Here is a 16,949-nt window from a genome sequence, read left to right on the forward strand (position 1 = left end):
TGCGGATCGCTCAGCCGATTCAATGAACGCGCAGCGAATTTGACAAAGTAAAGGTGGAGGCGATTCAATGGAGCAGGGGCGGCCAATGAGCGGGCGCGGCGGCCGGGCGTCGCCCAATCGGATTCCTCGCAGGGCGTGGTCTCTTTGTACACGACCGTGGAAGGGGAGCGTCTTTTTTAAGGTGGAGAAGGAAAGTTTTCCCAGGCGGAAACGCACCAACCCACACTGCTGCAGACCACTGTAGTTTGGGAGAGGCTGAAATAAAATGATATAAATATATATATATGCTTAAATATGTATTTTAATATGTACTATATTATAAATCTATTTTTCCTGACTCCTCTCATACAAGGGTAGTTGAGATGATAGTAAGTCTATGTGTACTTGGATGCTAATAATTATAATAATGATTAATTACACTAATACTTTAAGTACTTTGTCATTGGTTCCACCTCTGAACTGCAGTTTATCCATTCATTCAAAAGAGAAGACAGCAGCTTCAGTTCCGAGTAAAAAAGAACAGCTTATGAACATTACCTTGTAACAGAGAGAATGCCGTCACTGTCATTGCCACACTGGAAACTACGTAATGCTGCGTAACCGTGTCATATCATATTTGTGTCACATCCTCTAATTTTACTCTACAGCATCAGCCCACATTCTTCTTTTACTTCCGCTTGTCAACAAAAGCATGTGGACAGCTTCCTATGAGGGGAATACACCAAATTTGGACATAAGTGGCAAAAGCAGACTGCTCTTTACCAAAAGGCCAAATTTGGCATTCCACCTTAAATCGTGTAGTAGTTTCATTCTAAGGACTTAACTATGGAAGTTCATTTTCAGAGGCCTTGGATTTATTCATCTGCCCCTGATCATAGCTAATCAGTGCTAATCAGATCAACTAAGGTTTCATGCATTGCCAAGAATTGCTATAAAAGAATATGTCTATAAAATGAGTGTAATGCCCCAGTCTTCATCTTACTTTTGTGATGTCACTGCAAGCCAGACGCCTGACAGGTTAGATCCATATTCATGTATGCATCAGTTCTCCAGGCCTCGTAACGTTTCTACATGGACCACCACTGCTGATATCCCACTTCTCCTGAACTCGCAACACCAGAACGTGGTTACAGTTTCTACAATGCCTTGTGTGCCTTATGTCTTTTGTATTATTTGAATTATGGCTCCGCTCTCTGAACCTCTCCTGCCTCCAGTTGAAACTGTAAGGCCTCAGGCAATATGTGGCAACATCGTAGGGATTCAGTCTGCTTGAAACTGCTTGTAAAGTGAACAAGAGCTCCTTATTTATCTCCCAAATTCCATTTGGTACGAGGGAATGGTGTTGAATTCCTGATCTCACACCTGTGGCATCTGGTTGGAGGTGAGAGCATGTATGCATCACCATGTACAGTGTGTAATACCATTTCATTCATTCTTAATTCAGTCAGATAAGCATGTGTTGGAATCATCTCCTATGGTTTTAACTCAGTTCTGGTCTTTGTGTGTTTTCTGCTTCGTACCTTCATGGCGCTAGGAGGCCAGGGGCTAGGAGTCCAGCACTATTAGTGTGTCAGGCCTCCTGTTCCAGCAGCGAGGCCAGCATCACACCCTACTGCCTCTAGAACAAAAGCCTCATTAAAATGATAATGATAAGAGAAGTGTAATCTCAGTTACAGCCCTCTTCACAGAAGGAGCCCTACCCAATTAGAAGCAGTCATATCAGCATTACCATGACAGAAGGCTGTTTCAGGGGAGCAGTCAGCTGTTCTTCATGCAAATTGCTCCAAACTACTTTTAAATGCTACTCTATTTTATATCCACCAGAACTGTTCAGAACAGAAGGCCTACACTGTTTGCATGGATCTACCATACGGGTGGCCTGGGTGACAACACAGGGGCACCCAATAACCAGGAACTCCATAAAACAAACATGTTGCAAATGAGTTTAATGATCTGTTAACTCTGAACTTGTTGAAACACCCAGTCTGCTTTAAGTCTATTCACATACCAGACAAGTCAGTCTTAGTAGCATCCTTATGCATGCTTTAAAGAGCCCATATCCAACTTTAGATTTATTCTTTTAATCTTACAATATTTGTGTGGCAAATGTTGACAAATGTAGGTAGCATTTTTACCATTTTAACCAGAGAAATAGAATTTGACACTATAGTCCAAAATGAATGGGTTTCCATGGAGCAAAAGTATAGTTTCTAAAAGTGTCTGATCATTTTCATGGTGAAAAATGCCCTCATCTTCTCAACATAGAACAGCACAAGGCCTCATGATCATTTTATGGCAGCCGCCACAAGCAGACTCACAAGGGACTCTGGCACTGATTTATTAAATATTCATTTTTTTATTGTATTTATGTAATCTCTTGCTGTAGAAAATGGAAATATACAGGCATGTTTTCTTTGCTTTTTTGTGGAATACATCATTCTACTCTCCAAACAGAAGACGGACCCTATTTAACTTTGCATTTAGCTCCATTCACCCCCATTCATTGAGGACCAGGCAATGTAAAGTTGTATGAGACAATGTGTGGAGCATTACAGAAGCCCTGCATGATGAAGCATTACCAAGTTTGCCTGGAACAGTTAATGTGGTATCCAGCTCAGACCTCAATCAATATCGTCGATCAGTATCGACCCTAAAAATGCTGATCGGTCCATCTCATGTTTTACCTCCCTCTGGCATCCATCACATTCATTGTTAAGCAAACATGCTCTGAGAACTGCCCTGATGCTGTGTTTTACTCCTAAATACATCATTAACTTTAAGTAGCTGAGAGATTTGAGTGCTGACATCACAGCATGTGGATAAAACATATGGAGTATGGCATTACGTCCAAGGTAGACCTAGCACAAATATGCTTTCTTTAAAATAAAGCTGGTTAGTCTTTCATAGGCTAGAAATGCATGTTCATTTTTAAATGACATGCATTTTTAAAAAAGCTCAAACTTTTGACAGGCAGTGTATGGATTGAATGGCTCAATAGTTTTGGAGCCTTCAGTGAGTAGTGGCTTTTCAGTAGATTGGGTGAGCCAGACCATAAGAAGCAATTCAGTGGGTCCCTGGTGGGCCGTTTTGTGTTTTTCCTGTGCTTTGTGCCGTGACAATCTGCTGACGTTATCCAGTCCATTCAGCTCCAACAGGGCGGCCTCCGTTATAAATAGTGCTGCAGTGGCAGCCTGGGACCCAGACTCAGCTTCACATCTCAAACACTGCCGCCTCGCTACTCCTTGAAGCTCCCAAATAGATTCTCCCCAGCCAGCAGCATCAGAGCAGCTATGCCTGCTGTGACTGCCCATGAAACCTAGGGTTGCCAGGCATCACTCGAGACTGGCCTCGAGACTCAAGGAACTGGTCGACTCCCAGAATGACAAAAATCCAATCAGTCATTTTCTGTCCACTGAGGGAAAATTCCACACAGGCAGTTTTGTGTAGCCTTTGATTGGTTAGCATATGGTTGATTTGACTGGTCAGCGTGTTAGCCTATGAAACATGTATTTATTTACTTCAGTTTGCATATACTTGGATAGTCTGTGATTGGTAGAACTGGTTAATCTACCACTGGTTTGGTTGGTTAGCCCATGATTAGTTAGCTTGGTTTGCTAACCAATGCCACTTTTACGTTCACAAAGCCAAGAATGGACCAGCCCCTCTGTAATTGATGGAAATGGTCAAAAGCTGATCTATACCTAGAGCCCGTCGAGCTATAAGTACAGCTCGGCTTGACCCACCATCCTCTAAGACGCAGTGAAGACGAGCATCCAGACTTTTCTCTGTCCAGTCGCTTGCTCTCTTCAAAGACTGACTAAAGACCCACCTCTTCCAAGAGTGAAGTGGAGTGTAGTGTATTGTGAGTATTGTGGTCTCCATACTGACTTTTGTATTTAGTAGTATCTAAGCTTAGCGGTATCTTCTGGTCCCTAGCCTATATAGAGCGTATAAGAGCGTATGCTAAATGCCTTAAGTGGAAATGTAAATGAGCCTGTTAACCTAGTTAGCCTGTAATTACCCTGCTGAAAAATCCAGCTCAACACTGGCTTTTGGTAGAAACTGGCTTTACATGGTTTAAGCTGGGTTTTGACAGTCAAAGGGGTTAAAAAAACTGTTGTCCAAGTGAAAACATACCCTATGCTGGTAAGCTTGCTGGTCAACATTTACATTTAAGGCATTTAGCAGGCGCTCTTATCCAGAGCAGCTTACATAAGTGCTTCGCTGTTCACTAGGATCTGAAGATACCTCTTAGGCCTACATACTACTAAACAGCCTGCATACTACTTAACCAGCTCTAGACCAGCATAGTGTATGTTGCATTTGATTTTGGTCGTGCTGGTCATGTTGGCCGCCCTCTTTAATACAAGTAACCTTGAAAGTCACGCTAGATAAGAGCGTCAGCTAACTGCCAGACCCGTAAAGTATACACTGCACTATTTCATGACCAATAGCATAGTGCAGCATTTTTTTCTAAGGAAGATCAGAGGAAGGTTAGATTGCTTATGCGATGCAATCTGCTATCAGACAGCGGTGACCCTCACACATAACAGGGTGTCCGAATAGGGCACAGTTTTAAACACAGCCCATGTTTAGTGAGCTAGAACCAACTAGCTAGACTAGCTTGCTCTCTTAATGACCCACCAGAGAGACCATGGCAGCAGAGCTGAGGAGCAGACCCTCAGGAAGAGATTTGATAAAAGCAGGCCACCTTCATACAGAGTCAAAGGAAATCCAATTAAAGTGCTAACTGTACAGAGTCGCAGACATTCTGCAGCAGCTGCTGGCATTTCTCTGCCAGCTAAATGGTCTGCCTGAGTGACACCTCTGAATGCTAAGGTCAGATTTGGAGTTGCTTGTCGGCACTTTCCCTTCCACAAAAATGCTAACTAGGAACTTTTTGGAACAAGGTATTTATTTTGGTGGGCAGCAAGAAAAGTACTGTTTGCCTTGGCTGAAAGCAAGGGCTTCATTTTAGAGTGGATTCATATCCAGTTAATGCCCAAATCATATCATGCTTGCTGGAGACAAGCAATAGAATACATGAAGTGCACACAAATAATGAACCACGGCGAAAACAAAGTTGTGAGAAGGCTTTATACCGCAAAAAAATAGTGAATAGCGTGGTGGTGAATGGGTGGAGGCCTCTGCAACAGGATGATCTCACTTTCTTTTACAAAATTGCCTGAACCAAATGAAGTCCATATGCCAAAACAATAATCCCACCATTATTGTCAAGCCAAGACATGCGTTTGACTTGGCGTTTCCTCCCAGCATTGGTTCAGAGGGCACATGTTAAATATGACAGACTAGCATGAATTATCTTGCGTAAGTCAGTTTCCTCCTGTGTAGATAAACGTCCTTCCATGGTGTGGAGCTGCATTCTCATAAGAAGAAACTGGATTGCAGAACTGCAAAGCAGCAAAGAGGAAACACCATTTTTAAACCACGCTGTTTTGACCACAGCCGGCCTCCATTAGTAGATAGTACCATTGTGGCCTAAGTACCATTGTGAAGCCTTCGAAGTTCTAGAAAGTTATTTAGTATCTCCTACAAGCATTTAGGAAATGCTGCCAGCTTCAGTAACAAACCGCCAAACGTACATTAACCTTAATACTGGATGGGAGAGCTAAAAACACACCCATTAATAGCTCACACTCAAGACAAGACAACCATATTCACCATTTGTGTCAGACACAGATGGAATTTGGCCTCTGCCTTTAACCCATACGTGTGAAGTGAACACACACATAAGTTATCAATAGCGACACACAGTGACAGTGAGCACTCGTGCCCAGAGCGGTGGCCAGCCATTGCTGCAGGGCCCAGGGAGCAGAGAGGGTGAAGGGCCTTGCTCAAGGACTTGCCCAGGGTAAGCCCAGGTATCGAACCCACAACCATGTCATCAATAGCCTGTCATCAGTAGCCACCACTGCCCACACTATTGCGTCACATCCGAAAGCCCCTTCACAGAGGCAAGCAAGCTGTCTGGCTAGCTACTCGTAGCACTTACTGACATGTTTATATGTACTGTTACCTAACGGGTATCAAATGCTAACAGAATGGTCACATTGCTTTTCACATTATACCTTGCTCAAAGGTCTGTTACAAGCAGTCACAAACAATCGCCACATGTCTGTGTCCAGCTGCAATAGCACCACGGTTAGCATGGCTAGCCTAATACTACAGATCCCATAAGGTGATTATTTTGGCAACGGGGCATTTATTTTAGTGGTGTAATACGAACAAATACGTTTCTCAAAAGAAGCCAATTATATCCGGCTTCCCCATAGTGTCCTATTCTGTTGGCAATACTTCTTTACGGAGATTATACAGATTACGTTCGCTATTGAACTCCTGTGTCAGCTAATCAATTGAATTTGAATTTATTTATACAGCAAATTTCACAACCACTGTTGTCACAAAGCAGAGATCTGGGTCCAGGCCTCTTTTGAGGAAGCCAGTGGTAAGGAAAAGCAACGAGAGCATCTTAGAGTAGCTAAATTGACCCCAGGTCTAGCATCTCTGCTGGCTGGTTGCAGTATGATGTGTAGCTCTGCCCACTCCCCGTATGTTTTAATGACACAACAGGCCATTTTTTAAATCTAATTTTTCTCTACCATACTGTGTCTCTATCTCCAGTGTCTAACTCCAGCAGTTAGCTTACCCTGTGCTTATACTAACACATTTATTTTCTCACTCAGAAACCAGTGTTTAATGGTGTGAACTGATTGACAGTCTAGGCTGGAAGAAACCATTTGCAGGACCTGCATTGTGTCCATCGTGTACCTGAGTTGTTGTCAAGCTGTCAGGCGCTATAACTGATCATGTGGTGTTGTGTTGTTTAATGCTGTCGGTCGCAGTAACACACACTCAGTCCAAAGTTCTTTGCAGTTTTCACGGTAATTCTGATGTTAGCATAAAATGGCTAGTGTGATCTAATTAGTTGATTGCCAGGCAGGGGGTTAAACTGGACCCGTTCATCCCAGCAACAAACCCCAATGCTGTAACCTGAAGAAAATGTAAATCCTTTGAAAAAAGAAAAACATGAACTTTTACTGTTGAAACACAAACTGAGTGGAAAACTATGCTTTGACTCTGGTTCTTTAGGCTGCACAGTAAACTCAATGAAGGTGGTCTGAGATACTTAGTCTAAAGAAGGAGGCAGGTCTGCCAAATGAGTAGGCAAGTCTGGCTCCACCTTTGGCTCTCTTCTGGTTGCAAATTTGACAACATGGCGGACTGTTTATTCATTGGCTTTATTTCTATAGAATGGAAGGGAGAGAAACTATGGCGTCCATGTTTTCTATAGTCAGTGGGTTAAATGCAACAGCCACTTTAGGAGAATCTGATATTGTTGTTACTTTTTTAGATATTGGACATATATTATTATTTTTATTACTATTATCATGATGATTATTACATTAGTTGTTAGGTTTCTGGAGGTAATTACATTTCCCATTGGTAGTATGAAGATAATGGAATGATTTAAAGGCTGCATTGTGTGTTTACTCTCTTATGTTAAAATTGGTTGGATGATCTGAAACATTTGAATCTGACAAATATGCAAAAGCATTCTGGTGAGGTATGCTGTTAAGTAATGAACTTGATCTTTCTGCAAGTGATGGGTGTACAGTTGTGTCAGTATCTCTATACAGGGAAACAATAAAGATTTAGGGAGCCCAGTCACCCCCAGTGAGATTCTCCCCCTGCCAACTACATACACTACTGGCTAAGCACTTATTGTTTCATCTATTTTTTTGTTATTTAAAATGCAATATTTTTACATAAGGCTTAGGCTCATCTGTAACAAGTGCAATTTCATTTCACATCCCATCTTTATGAATAAACCCCCCAAAATGATGATTAGATTGAGCCAGAACAGATTTCCGAACTTCTTTCAGCTCATGATTAAAAAGGCACTCAGACAATGGCCTCTGTGATGGAGCGCAGCATGCACTTAGCATTATTATGCTCTGTTAGATTTATAACAATGGAGGACGGAGGTGGCGCAGGGTCTTTATTTGATCTCTTTGGCATTAAATCACATGATAAAGTCTAAGAATGAATTAAGCCATTCATAGAAGGTGAGAAAAACAGGGAAAGCCCTTGGTTCGCAGCACTCTGACAGGACTGTGATGCGAAACGACGCCCGTACTGCTTGCATAGCAAAGACTGGTGTGATTTTCTGTCTGCTTGTGGTGCGGCATCAGGTCGAATGAATGTACAGGCCATCAGGGAAAATGTGGGTAGCTCCCAAGGGAGCAGCACTTCCACAAGAAACACACTGGCAGCTGATTTGCCTTTCCGTAATTTCATGTTACCCAGGCAACCCATGGATGTGCCAGACAATTTGGGAATGAATGAGAGTCTTTCAGACACTTTTACTTAACGCCGCCTCACTGACTGTACAGTGGACTCCCTCACTAGGCCTTCTTGTAAGACACACACACACACACACACACACACACACACACATACTCAAACACACAACAGGTAAGTGAAAATGTGTTTAAAATCTGGGGTAAGATTAGTATCACAGTAAAAGTTGTAATAATGGGTCCCTGAAAGATCAAATGTAGAAAATTACCCCCTTTACACCGCTGAAAAAGGGGGTTCCTCCCCCCCTTCACTTTTACAAATAAAGTTCTTCAAATGGTTCTTCATACACAAGGAAAAACTTTTCTATTAAGAGCTTCTTAAATGTATTTATGCACAATGATTATGCTGCAAAGTTCTGGGGTAGCCCTCCATCTTCATTGTTCCATCCACTTTGTGCAGTGTGCCAGTTCCACCACCAGCATGCTTAACAGTTGGAGTGTTTTTTGTTGTTGAATTCCTCACCTTTACTCTAACCATAAAATTCCTCCAGAAGACTTTGTCTTTGCCCATGTTGTCAGCAGGCTTGAAGGCGTTCCAAAATCGTCCTATTCATGACAGGCCTGTACTTCTTGGATTGTTCCTGACCACCAGAACAACTTTTGTCTGAGGGTGACAGTTTGGGTCTTTGAATCCAGTGCTCACGGATCTAAAATAAACGCTAAGGTAACTGCTCGGTATGCAACTGGGAAACAGAGGCAATACTTCGCAACATGAGACATTAAGAAATGAGTGGTAGATTGCGGAGTGAGCTATTAGCTAGAACTTCTTTTTTCACACAGAGGTCGGCACATGCTTCCTGTGAGACACATAAAGCCAGCCAACTACCACTGGAAAAGGCTAATGGCCAGCTGAGAAAGCTAACTGCCAAGTCAGCTAACAGCCACCCACACTGCCTAGCATCACACTAAGCAAATAGGGAAGAAGGAGCACCCTCCTACCCAGCTAAAGAGGGGGAAGCCAGATATGCTCTTTTGGACTGCTGGCAACAATTGGCTGTGGCATCACCAGGGATCGAACTCGTGATGAACTTGCAATGGTAGAATCAACGCTTAAAGCTCCCCAAAAATGAACATGGCTGTTCTGTCCGCAACCGCAAAGGCTAATTTATGCTTCTACGATTAAAGATACTGCCTTCAATTTGGCCGTATTTCTGCATGTACTATGAAAGCGTAGAGATACGGACTGAATGGAGCGGTACTACTGAAAATCGAGCGGGCAGTGATGGCATATGGACATGATGAAGTAAAAACGTATGACTTTTTATTTACACTGTTTAAAGCCATTTACACCACTGCCACTTTTTGTAATGTACGTAGTAAGTATATTACCACGATCTCCTCCACTGTGGCCATGTTGGTTGTCTTTAGAAACTGTTAACACTGAACTACCCTCTAGTGGGTGTGTTGCTTAACATCCATGCCAACATAAATGACGCTTAGAAGGATGTGGGCAGTGACGGTTTCAATATTTGAAACATGTTCGTTTTCGCACGTAAGAGGAGTATAAATAAGCCTTAAGCTTTCAAAGATACAAACAGCAAAGTACGGACTGAAGGTTCCATATTTAACACTAAGCATAAATGAACCTTTAAGTAGCTGTATGGCTTTGAAGACCATGAAACCCCATTAACAACATGGAGAAAACACCTGAAACCTTGTCATTCATAGCTCTATAGGTTTGTTGCCTTCTTGGCAAAAGCTTGCCTAGAAAATATGCAGAAAGACTTCATTCAAATATGCATTCATTTACACAGATATATGTTCCACATTAAAGTGTATATGACCTCAACGCTGAAAATCTGAAAATGCTTTATTGACCTGTGCTAAAATCTTAAGGGATCCTATGAGTGAAGAGCCCTGAAGATATATCATGGCACTATTGGCGTATTGATCTCACTGAAGTAAATCACCTTGAATTTGAGAGCTGAAAGACTTCACCAACCTTCTGAGAAAAGCCAGTTCATTTGTGAGAAAACCCAGTGAGCTCCCACAGCATGAATAAATGTAGGAGCTAAAGGCCGAACACTACACACACACACACACACACACACACACACATACACACACTGACAGGTTCATCTAACAGTGACGCTCACAGTAACAGATCGATGCAGTGCCTCCTTAAATTGGGGGCATGTCCTGATTCTGAACAGCCCCTGCCCCCGCCCCCCTCCGCCCCTTTCTGTGCAGCTGTCCTGAGTAATTTCAGCTCTACTAAACAACAGATATTAGGGGTCCTCCCCGTTAGCAAGCCGTACTTATTATCAGCAGAGTATTTTACCATTTCAGACTTTCTGTCCCCCTCCATTCATTCTTTCATCCTTTCTTCTCTTACGCCTTCTTTTAAAATATGAGTTTACTCTCAATTTGTATTCGAGAGAGAGAGTGAGACAGAGGGAGACATGGGGAGAAAGACAAAACATGGACAGAAGGACAGACAGACACATGGAAAGAAAAACAAATAGATACAGTGAGACATAGACAGAGAGAAAGCCAGAGACTTGCAGACAAAGACATGGAAAGAAAGACAGAGAGACATGAAGAGAAAAACCGAGACATGGAGAGAAAATCAGAGACATTTAAGAAAAAGACAGAGACATGGAGAAAAAGACAGAGACATGGAGAAAAAGACAGACACACTGAGAGAAAGTTGTGAACAGTTGTGAGATGTGAACAGAAAGACAGACAGGTAGAAAGAAAGTCAGAGAGACATGGAGAGAAAATCAGAGAGACATAAAGAAAAAGACAGAATCATGGAGTTCAGAGACATGGAGAAAACTAACAGACACATGGAGAAAAAGACTGAGAGAATGGAGAGAATGACAAAGAGCCATGGAGAAAAAGACAGACATGGAGAAAAAGACAAGGACACAGAGAGAAAGCTGAAGATAGAGAGACAGAGAGAGAGAAGATGAGTGAGAGACGTAAAGTTTCACTTCATCGCTTGTCTTCAGAAAGCACACGTACAGACAGACAGACAGAAACCTGTGAGACACTGCGTCTGAGAGTTTATAACAGAGGTGGGAAAATCTCCGCCGAAAGCTCAATGTCCTCTCATTTCCCGTCAGAGTTCTGTCCTCACCTCTCACATGTGCCACAGTGTGACAAACCAATTTCACTATGTTTCAGGATGAGGAGGGAAAAACACCAACCCGTCCCTCTACTTCCTCTGTCAGCACTTCAAATATAGACAATTTCTGCTCCTAACAGCTCATATATGGAGCTATTTTGAATTTCCTGTTTTCCCAGGTCATAAAAAAAAATCATATTTACATGTGTCCCCCCCATTCAGCCTACAAAAAAAATAGGTTTTAAAAAACACACAAGAAGGACAGAAACATGGAGAGAAGCACAGAGAGACTGTGGAGAGAGACACATTAATATAAATAGACATGAAAAGAAGGACAGACAGAGAGGGAGGGGTACAGTAAGACAGAGAGAGAGACACATATACAGAAAGACAGAGAGAATAGAGAGCGAGACAGACAGCAAAAAAGACAGAGTGAGGACGGAGAATGGCAGACTAAGACATAAGAGATACAGAAAAAGAAAGACAGAGACATGGAGAGAAAGACGTAGACCTAGACGGGAGAGACAAACATCAAGGCATGGACTCCACAAGACCTCTGAAGGTGATCTGTGCTTTCTGGCACCAAGACATTAGCAGCAGATCCCTGTAGAGTCCTGCAAGTTGTGAGGGAGGACCTTGATGGACATTGTCTCCGGTTCACTAGTTGTCCTTCTTTGAACCACCACTTTTGATAGGTACTGACCACTGAATACAAGGAACACCTCACAAGACCTGCTTGATGTTTTGGAGATGTTGGGACCCAGACGTCCAGACGTCACAATAAGGTCCTTATGCTTGCCCATTTTTCCCACGCCTTGACCTCCTGACTACCTCCTTCGCATCCTCGGCTTTGAGAAGAGTCTCTTTCCAAAACCCTGCCTCGTCAGTTTAGGCAATTAGCTATTACACACTTATTTGAATAGTGTGTGAGTCTGCACAGTTACATTGTGTGGTTCTGTTACAGTGTTCCCACACTGCCGGTCCAGGGAGGCAGACAGTAAGCCAGCAGCAGCGTGTGTGTCTGCTTTATTGGGTTGGCTATTTTGATCTTAAGTACTCAAAGCAAACTCTCACTTCACTTCAGACACTTTAAGACTTCCCGTGGCATGTTTATAAAAAGAACAGTGTAAAGAGAGGCCTAGCCCAAGAGTACAACACACACACACACACACACATACACACACACACACACAGAGACTTTATGAGTCTCTGAGGGTCAACAAGCTGTGAACACTTTGAGAGGGTTGCAGATTTTCGCTTGCTCATGGGGTCCCACCGTCTTCACTGACAGAGGAGAAATTGTTCCACAGCTGGGGCAGCGTTGCCATGGAGATGTCCACAGTCCACCTGTCGGATCTGCTTGACGGATGTTTAATTGCTTTTGTGCTCAAACCTTCGACACCCCCCCCCTACTCCTCCATACAGCCCCCTCAAAAAAGTAGTAGTAGGATTTGAATGTAGGCCTTTTCTCCTGGTTCTTTTATGAACACTGGATGAAGACCTCTGTGTTCTGAATGTTTAACAGAGCTTGGAGGAGATCTTCATTAAGAGTGTAGAAACAGTCTGTTAAGGAGCCACTGATCTTCTTCATTTCAGAGGATATGTTTATTACATCTGCTCTAACAGAGTCTATGAACTCCTATATCTATAACAAAGCCGCCTTTGCTGGCCATATTTTCACAACCCCCTGAAAGTGGACTACGTCATCTGGGTAACACACAAGTTCCTTCTCCTTCAGTTGACATAAACGCAAGCACAGAAGTACAACAGTCTGTACTGTGCCTTTATTTTTAATTGACTTTGGTTTTACTGTAGCTCTTTATAGTGGAAGCAGCCTAATCCCCCCCCCCCCCCCCGTCCCCGTCCCCGTCCCCGTCCCCTTATACACACTAATGTCTGCAGTTTCTCATATTAAGAGGCATTTCCATCTGCTTGTATATAGCTGTAGATTATAACCTTATACTACATCAATATGATCAATAATTAGTCAATTATAATAAGTATTATTTGAATAAAAAATAAAATAATAACAAAGTAATGGTGCAACTCCAAAAATAAGCGGGCATAAAGGGGCATTTCTATATTTTATATTAAATCACAATCTAACACCAGTAACAAATCAATAAAATCACAATAATTTTAATAATAATAATCCAATTCACCTTGCAATGAAAAAAAAAAATTATATATGTGTGTGTGTGTGTGTATAACACAAACACACATTTTCTTTTTAGTATTTTAAGGGGTGTTTCTACTGACCTCTACATTACTGCAGAACTGTAAATCCAATAATAATGGGATAATAATAACCCAACAATAACCCTTTTTTCCTTGTTTATGTAAAGCACTTTGGATTGCCACTGTGTATGAAAGGTGCAATACAGATAAACTTACCTTGCCTTATGATAACAACAACCCAATACTAATAAAAATAGCCCACTATTAATCAAGTAGTAATAACAGACTAATAATAATATAAAAACACATTAACACAACAATAACCCAATAATATTACTACTACCCTGTCAAAACAAACAAACAAAAACTTAAAATAGTTGTCTGTCTTGTGGCTTAAACAATTAGTTAATTATTAAGTAACAACTAGATATTTTAAGTTCAATTGATTAAATTTTATGAAATTTTTATGAAATTAGTTAACTAATGAATGAGGGTAGCACTATTAATACACTATAAAACCAACAACAGCAACTACTACTACTACTACTAATAATAATAATAATAATATTAATAATAATGATGATGATGAAGAAGAAGAAGATAAAGAAGAATAGAAAGAAGAGGAAGATGAAGAGGAAGAAGAAGAGGAACACATTAGGAATACATATTACTTATGATTTGTTTTTTTTTTTTATACATACAGTTCACATCCAGAAACGCCTAGTCGTATCATGATCCTGTAGAAATGAATTTTGACTATTTTGTTACCTAAATCTACACAGATATGATAAGTAAATCACAGTGGAAAATTGATATAGAATATATTTTTAAAAACATAATCGCCCTATCAGTATAGCCCTCCAATGATGCCACAGCCAACCGTGTCCAGGAGTCCCAGAGGGCACAACTTGCCTCACTCTCTCTGGGTGGGAAAGATGTTTTTCCCTTTCCCCCTCATCACTCAGCACAGCGCTAGCCAGTGCAGGCATCTGTCGGCTGACGTAGCAGACCTGACAGTTAGTTAGTGTTCTCCTCCAAGCGTGTTCAGCTGTGGAATGGTGTTAAAAACGGAATCCGCTATCACATGATGCCCCTAGACTGAGAGAGTTTTCAGAATGGAGCGCTGAGGCCTAGCGATGATCTCCTCAAACTTGATGAACAGGCAGTTAGACTGTTGTGCCACCTTAGAGCTGTGAAACTACACTATATCACAGCTTGAGAGTGGCGCAACTGTCTAACAGCCTGCTTGTCAAGAGACAGAGCGAATCCCATCGACTTCACAGTCCTCAATTGGCAAAAGACCTGAAAAAGGAAGGCCTCCCCCAGTGTGATAGGGGACGTTCTTACCTGCAGGGTAATAAGCAAGGGAAATAAACAGTAAATAAATGCATGGCACACAGGAACACAGACTGGAAAAGTTAACTCATGGTCTCTGACTTCTGCGCTATATACTGTACACGACAAGGCCCAGGCACACACTGACCTTTCCCCAACTTTCCATCTGCACTCCCGTCTCCCAAAGTTTTCGAAGTTTGCTCTTTTTGGCTGTCTATTCTGAGATCAAAAAGGGAATATCAATTCACAGGATTGGTAAATAATGCATCCTCCACGCACTCCCAGCACCGCTGCACCCGAGGACGGCCAGAAACAGCATTCTAGAGCTTTCTGTTCTCAGCAGCAACGGGCCTCCAATCCACGGTAGGCCTCTCAGAGAGTAAACTCAGTAAATAATTCAGTCTGCCCCTCCTTCTTAAACCCAGCACAAGGCCCTCCAAACTGCTGAGTCACCAAGCTTCTTTTCACGCATCCACTCATCATCTGTATCTGCTCCGCTAGCAGGTGTTCAGCAGAGAGCTAACTCTATTCTATTTGCTAATGCTGTTAGTGGTCAGAAAGCAGCATACTTGCTAGATGTACATACTTGCTATACAATGCAGATGAATCATCTAACCAGGTTTGGCCCCAACTTCCTCCTGTAGGTCACAGCGTCGCTACTGTTCAGCTCAATGAGTAGATTAGACTTTATTTGTGTAGTTATGGATCAAATCTCATAACTAACTCTCATTTTCTCTTTTCATACACACACACACATGCACACACACATATATAAAGCTGCTTAATCCAACCCAAGAACTCCTCCATCCATTTATCTCTGCTGTTGTTGAAGCATTTTTTCTATTAAAGCTTCTGTGTAAAAGTTCTCAAAACTAAAAAAGCTAAGAACGGATTCCCCTAGCCAGTTTATTAGGCATACACACATTCGGTTGTTCTCCCACCATGCTATTCAAGGCCGTGCTAGCTAACATTTTACCTTGTAAGTAATCACAGAATATTGTTGTAATTATTGTGATGAAACGTTTTAATAGATTGACACCACTATATATACAGTGTATCACAAAAGTGAGTACACCCCTCACATTTCGGCAAGTATATCTTTTCATGGGACAACACTGACAAAATGACACTTTGACACAATGAAAAGTAGTCTCAGAGAGTTCTTTGCCATGAGGTGCCATGTTGGAACTTTCAGTGACCAGTATGAGAGAGTGTGAGAGCTGTACTACAAAATTGAACACGCCTGCTCCCTATGCACACCTGAGACCTAATAACACTAACATTAATGAGTCACAAAATGACAAGCAGTGCTCAATTTGGACATTTAGGGGTGTAGTCTCTTAGGGGGGTGTACTCACTTTCGTTGCTGGTGGTTTAGACATTAATGACTGTATAGTGAGTTATTTTGAGGGAAGAATAAATTTACACTGTTATATAAGCTGCACACAGACTACTTTTCATTGTATCAAAGTGTCATTTTTTGTCAGTGTTGTCCCATGAAAAGATATACTTAAATATCTGCAGAAATGTGAGGGGTGTACTCACTTTTGTAATACACTGTATATAAATATATGTATATATGTGTGTATGTATGTATTGGCCTCTTGAGCAGCCTTCTTAATGCTCTACACATAGTTTAATGTAAAGAACAGCATCAGTTCAACAGTTATCTATGTATCTATGCTGCCCCCTAGGAGCCCCAAATGGTAACAGTTTAATAGTAAAACCATAAAATCCCTCTTGGCCAAATTTCTAAAGGGCCCGTATCCCACAGCAATCCAACATATATAGATTTTTTTTCCCTGAGACCAATATATGTCATTCATTTGTGTTTATGGCCCAAAACCAGTCATATATCATTTTTACATGACCATTTTATAACCCCTTGTTATCCTATTCAGGGTTTTTTACTCAAACTCAGCACACACAATAGCAGTAATGTTCAAACTCACAGCCCTTTATCAGGAATCCACAAGTTCGCATTT

Source organism: Salminus brasiliensis, chromosome 10, assembly GCF_030463535.1.
Source record: "Salminus brasiliensis chromosome 10, fSalBra1.hap2, whole genome shotgun sequence".
NCBI lineage: Eukaryota > Metazoa > Chordata > Actinopteri > Characiformes > Bryconidae > Salminus > Salminus brasiliensis.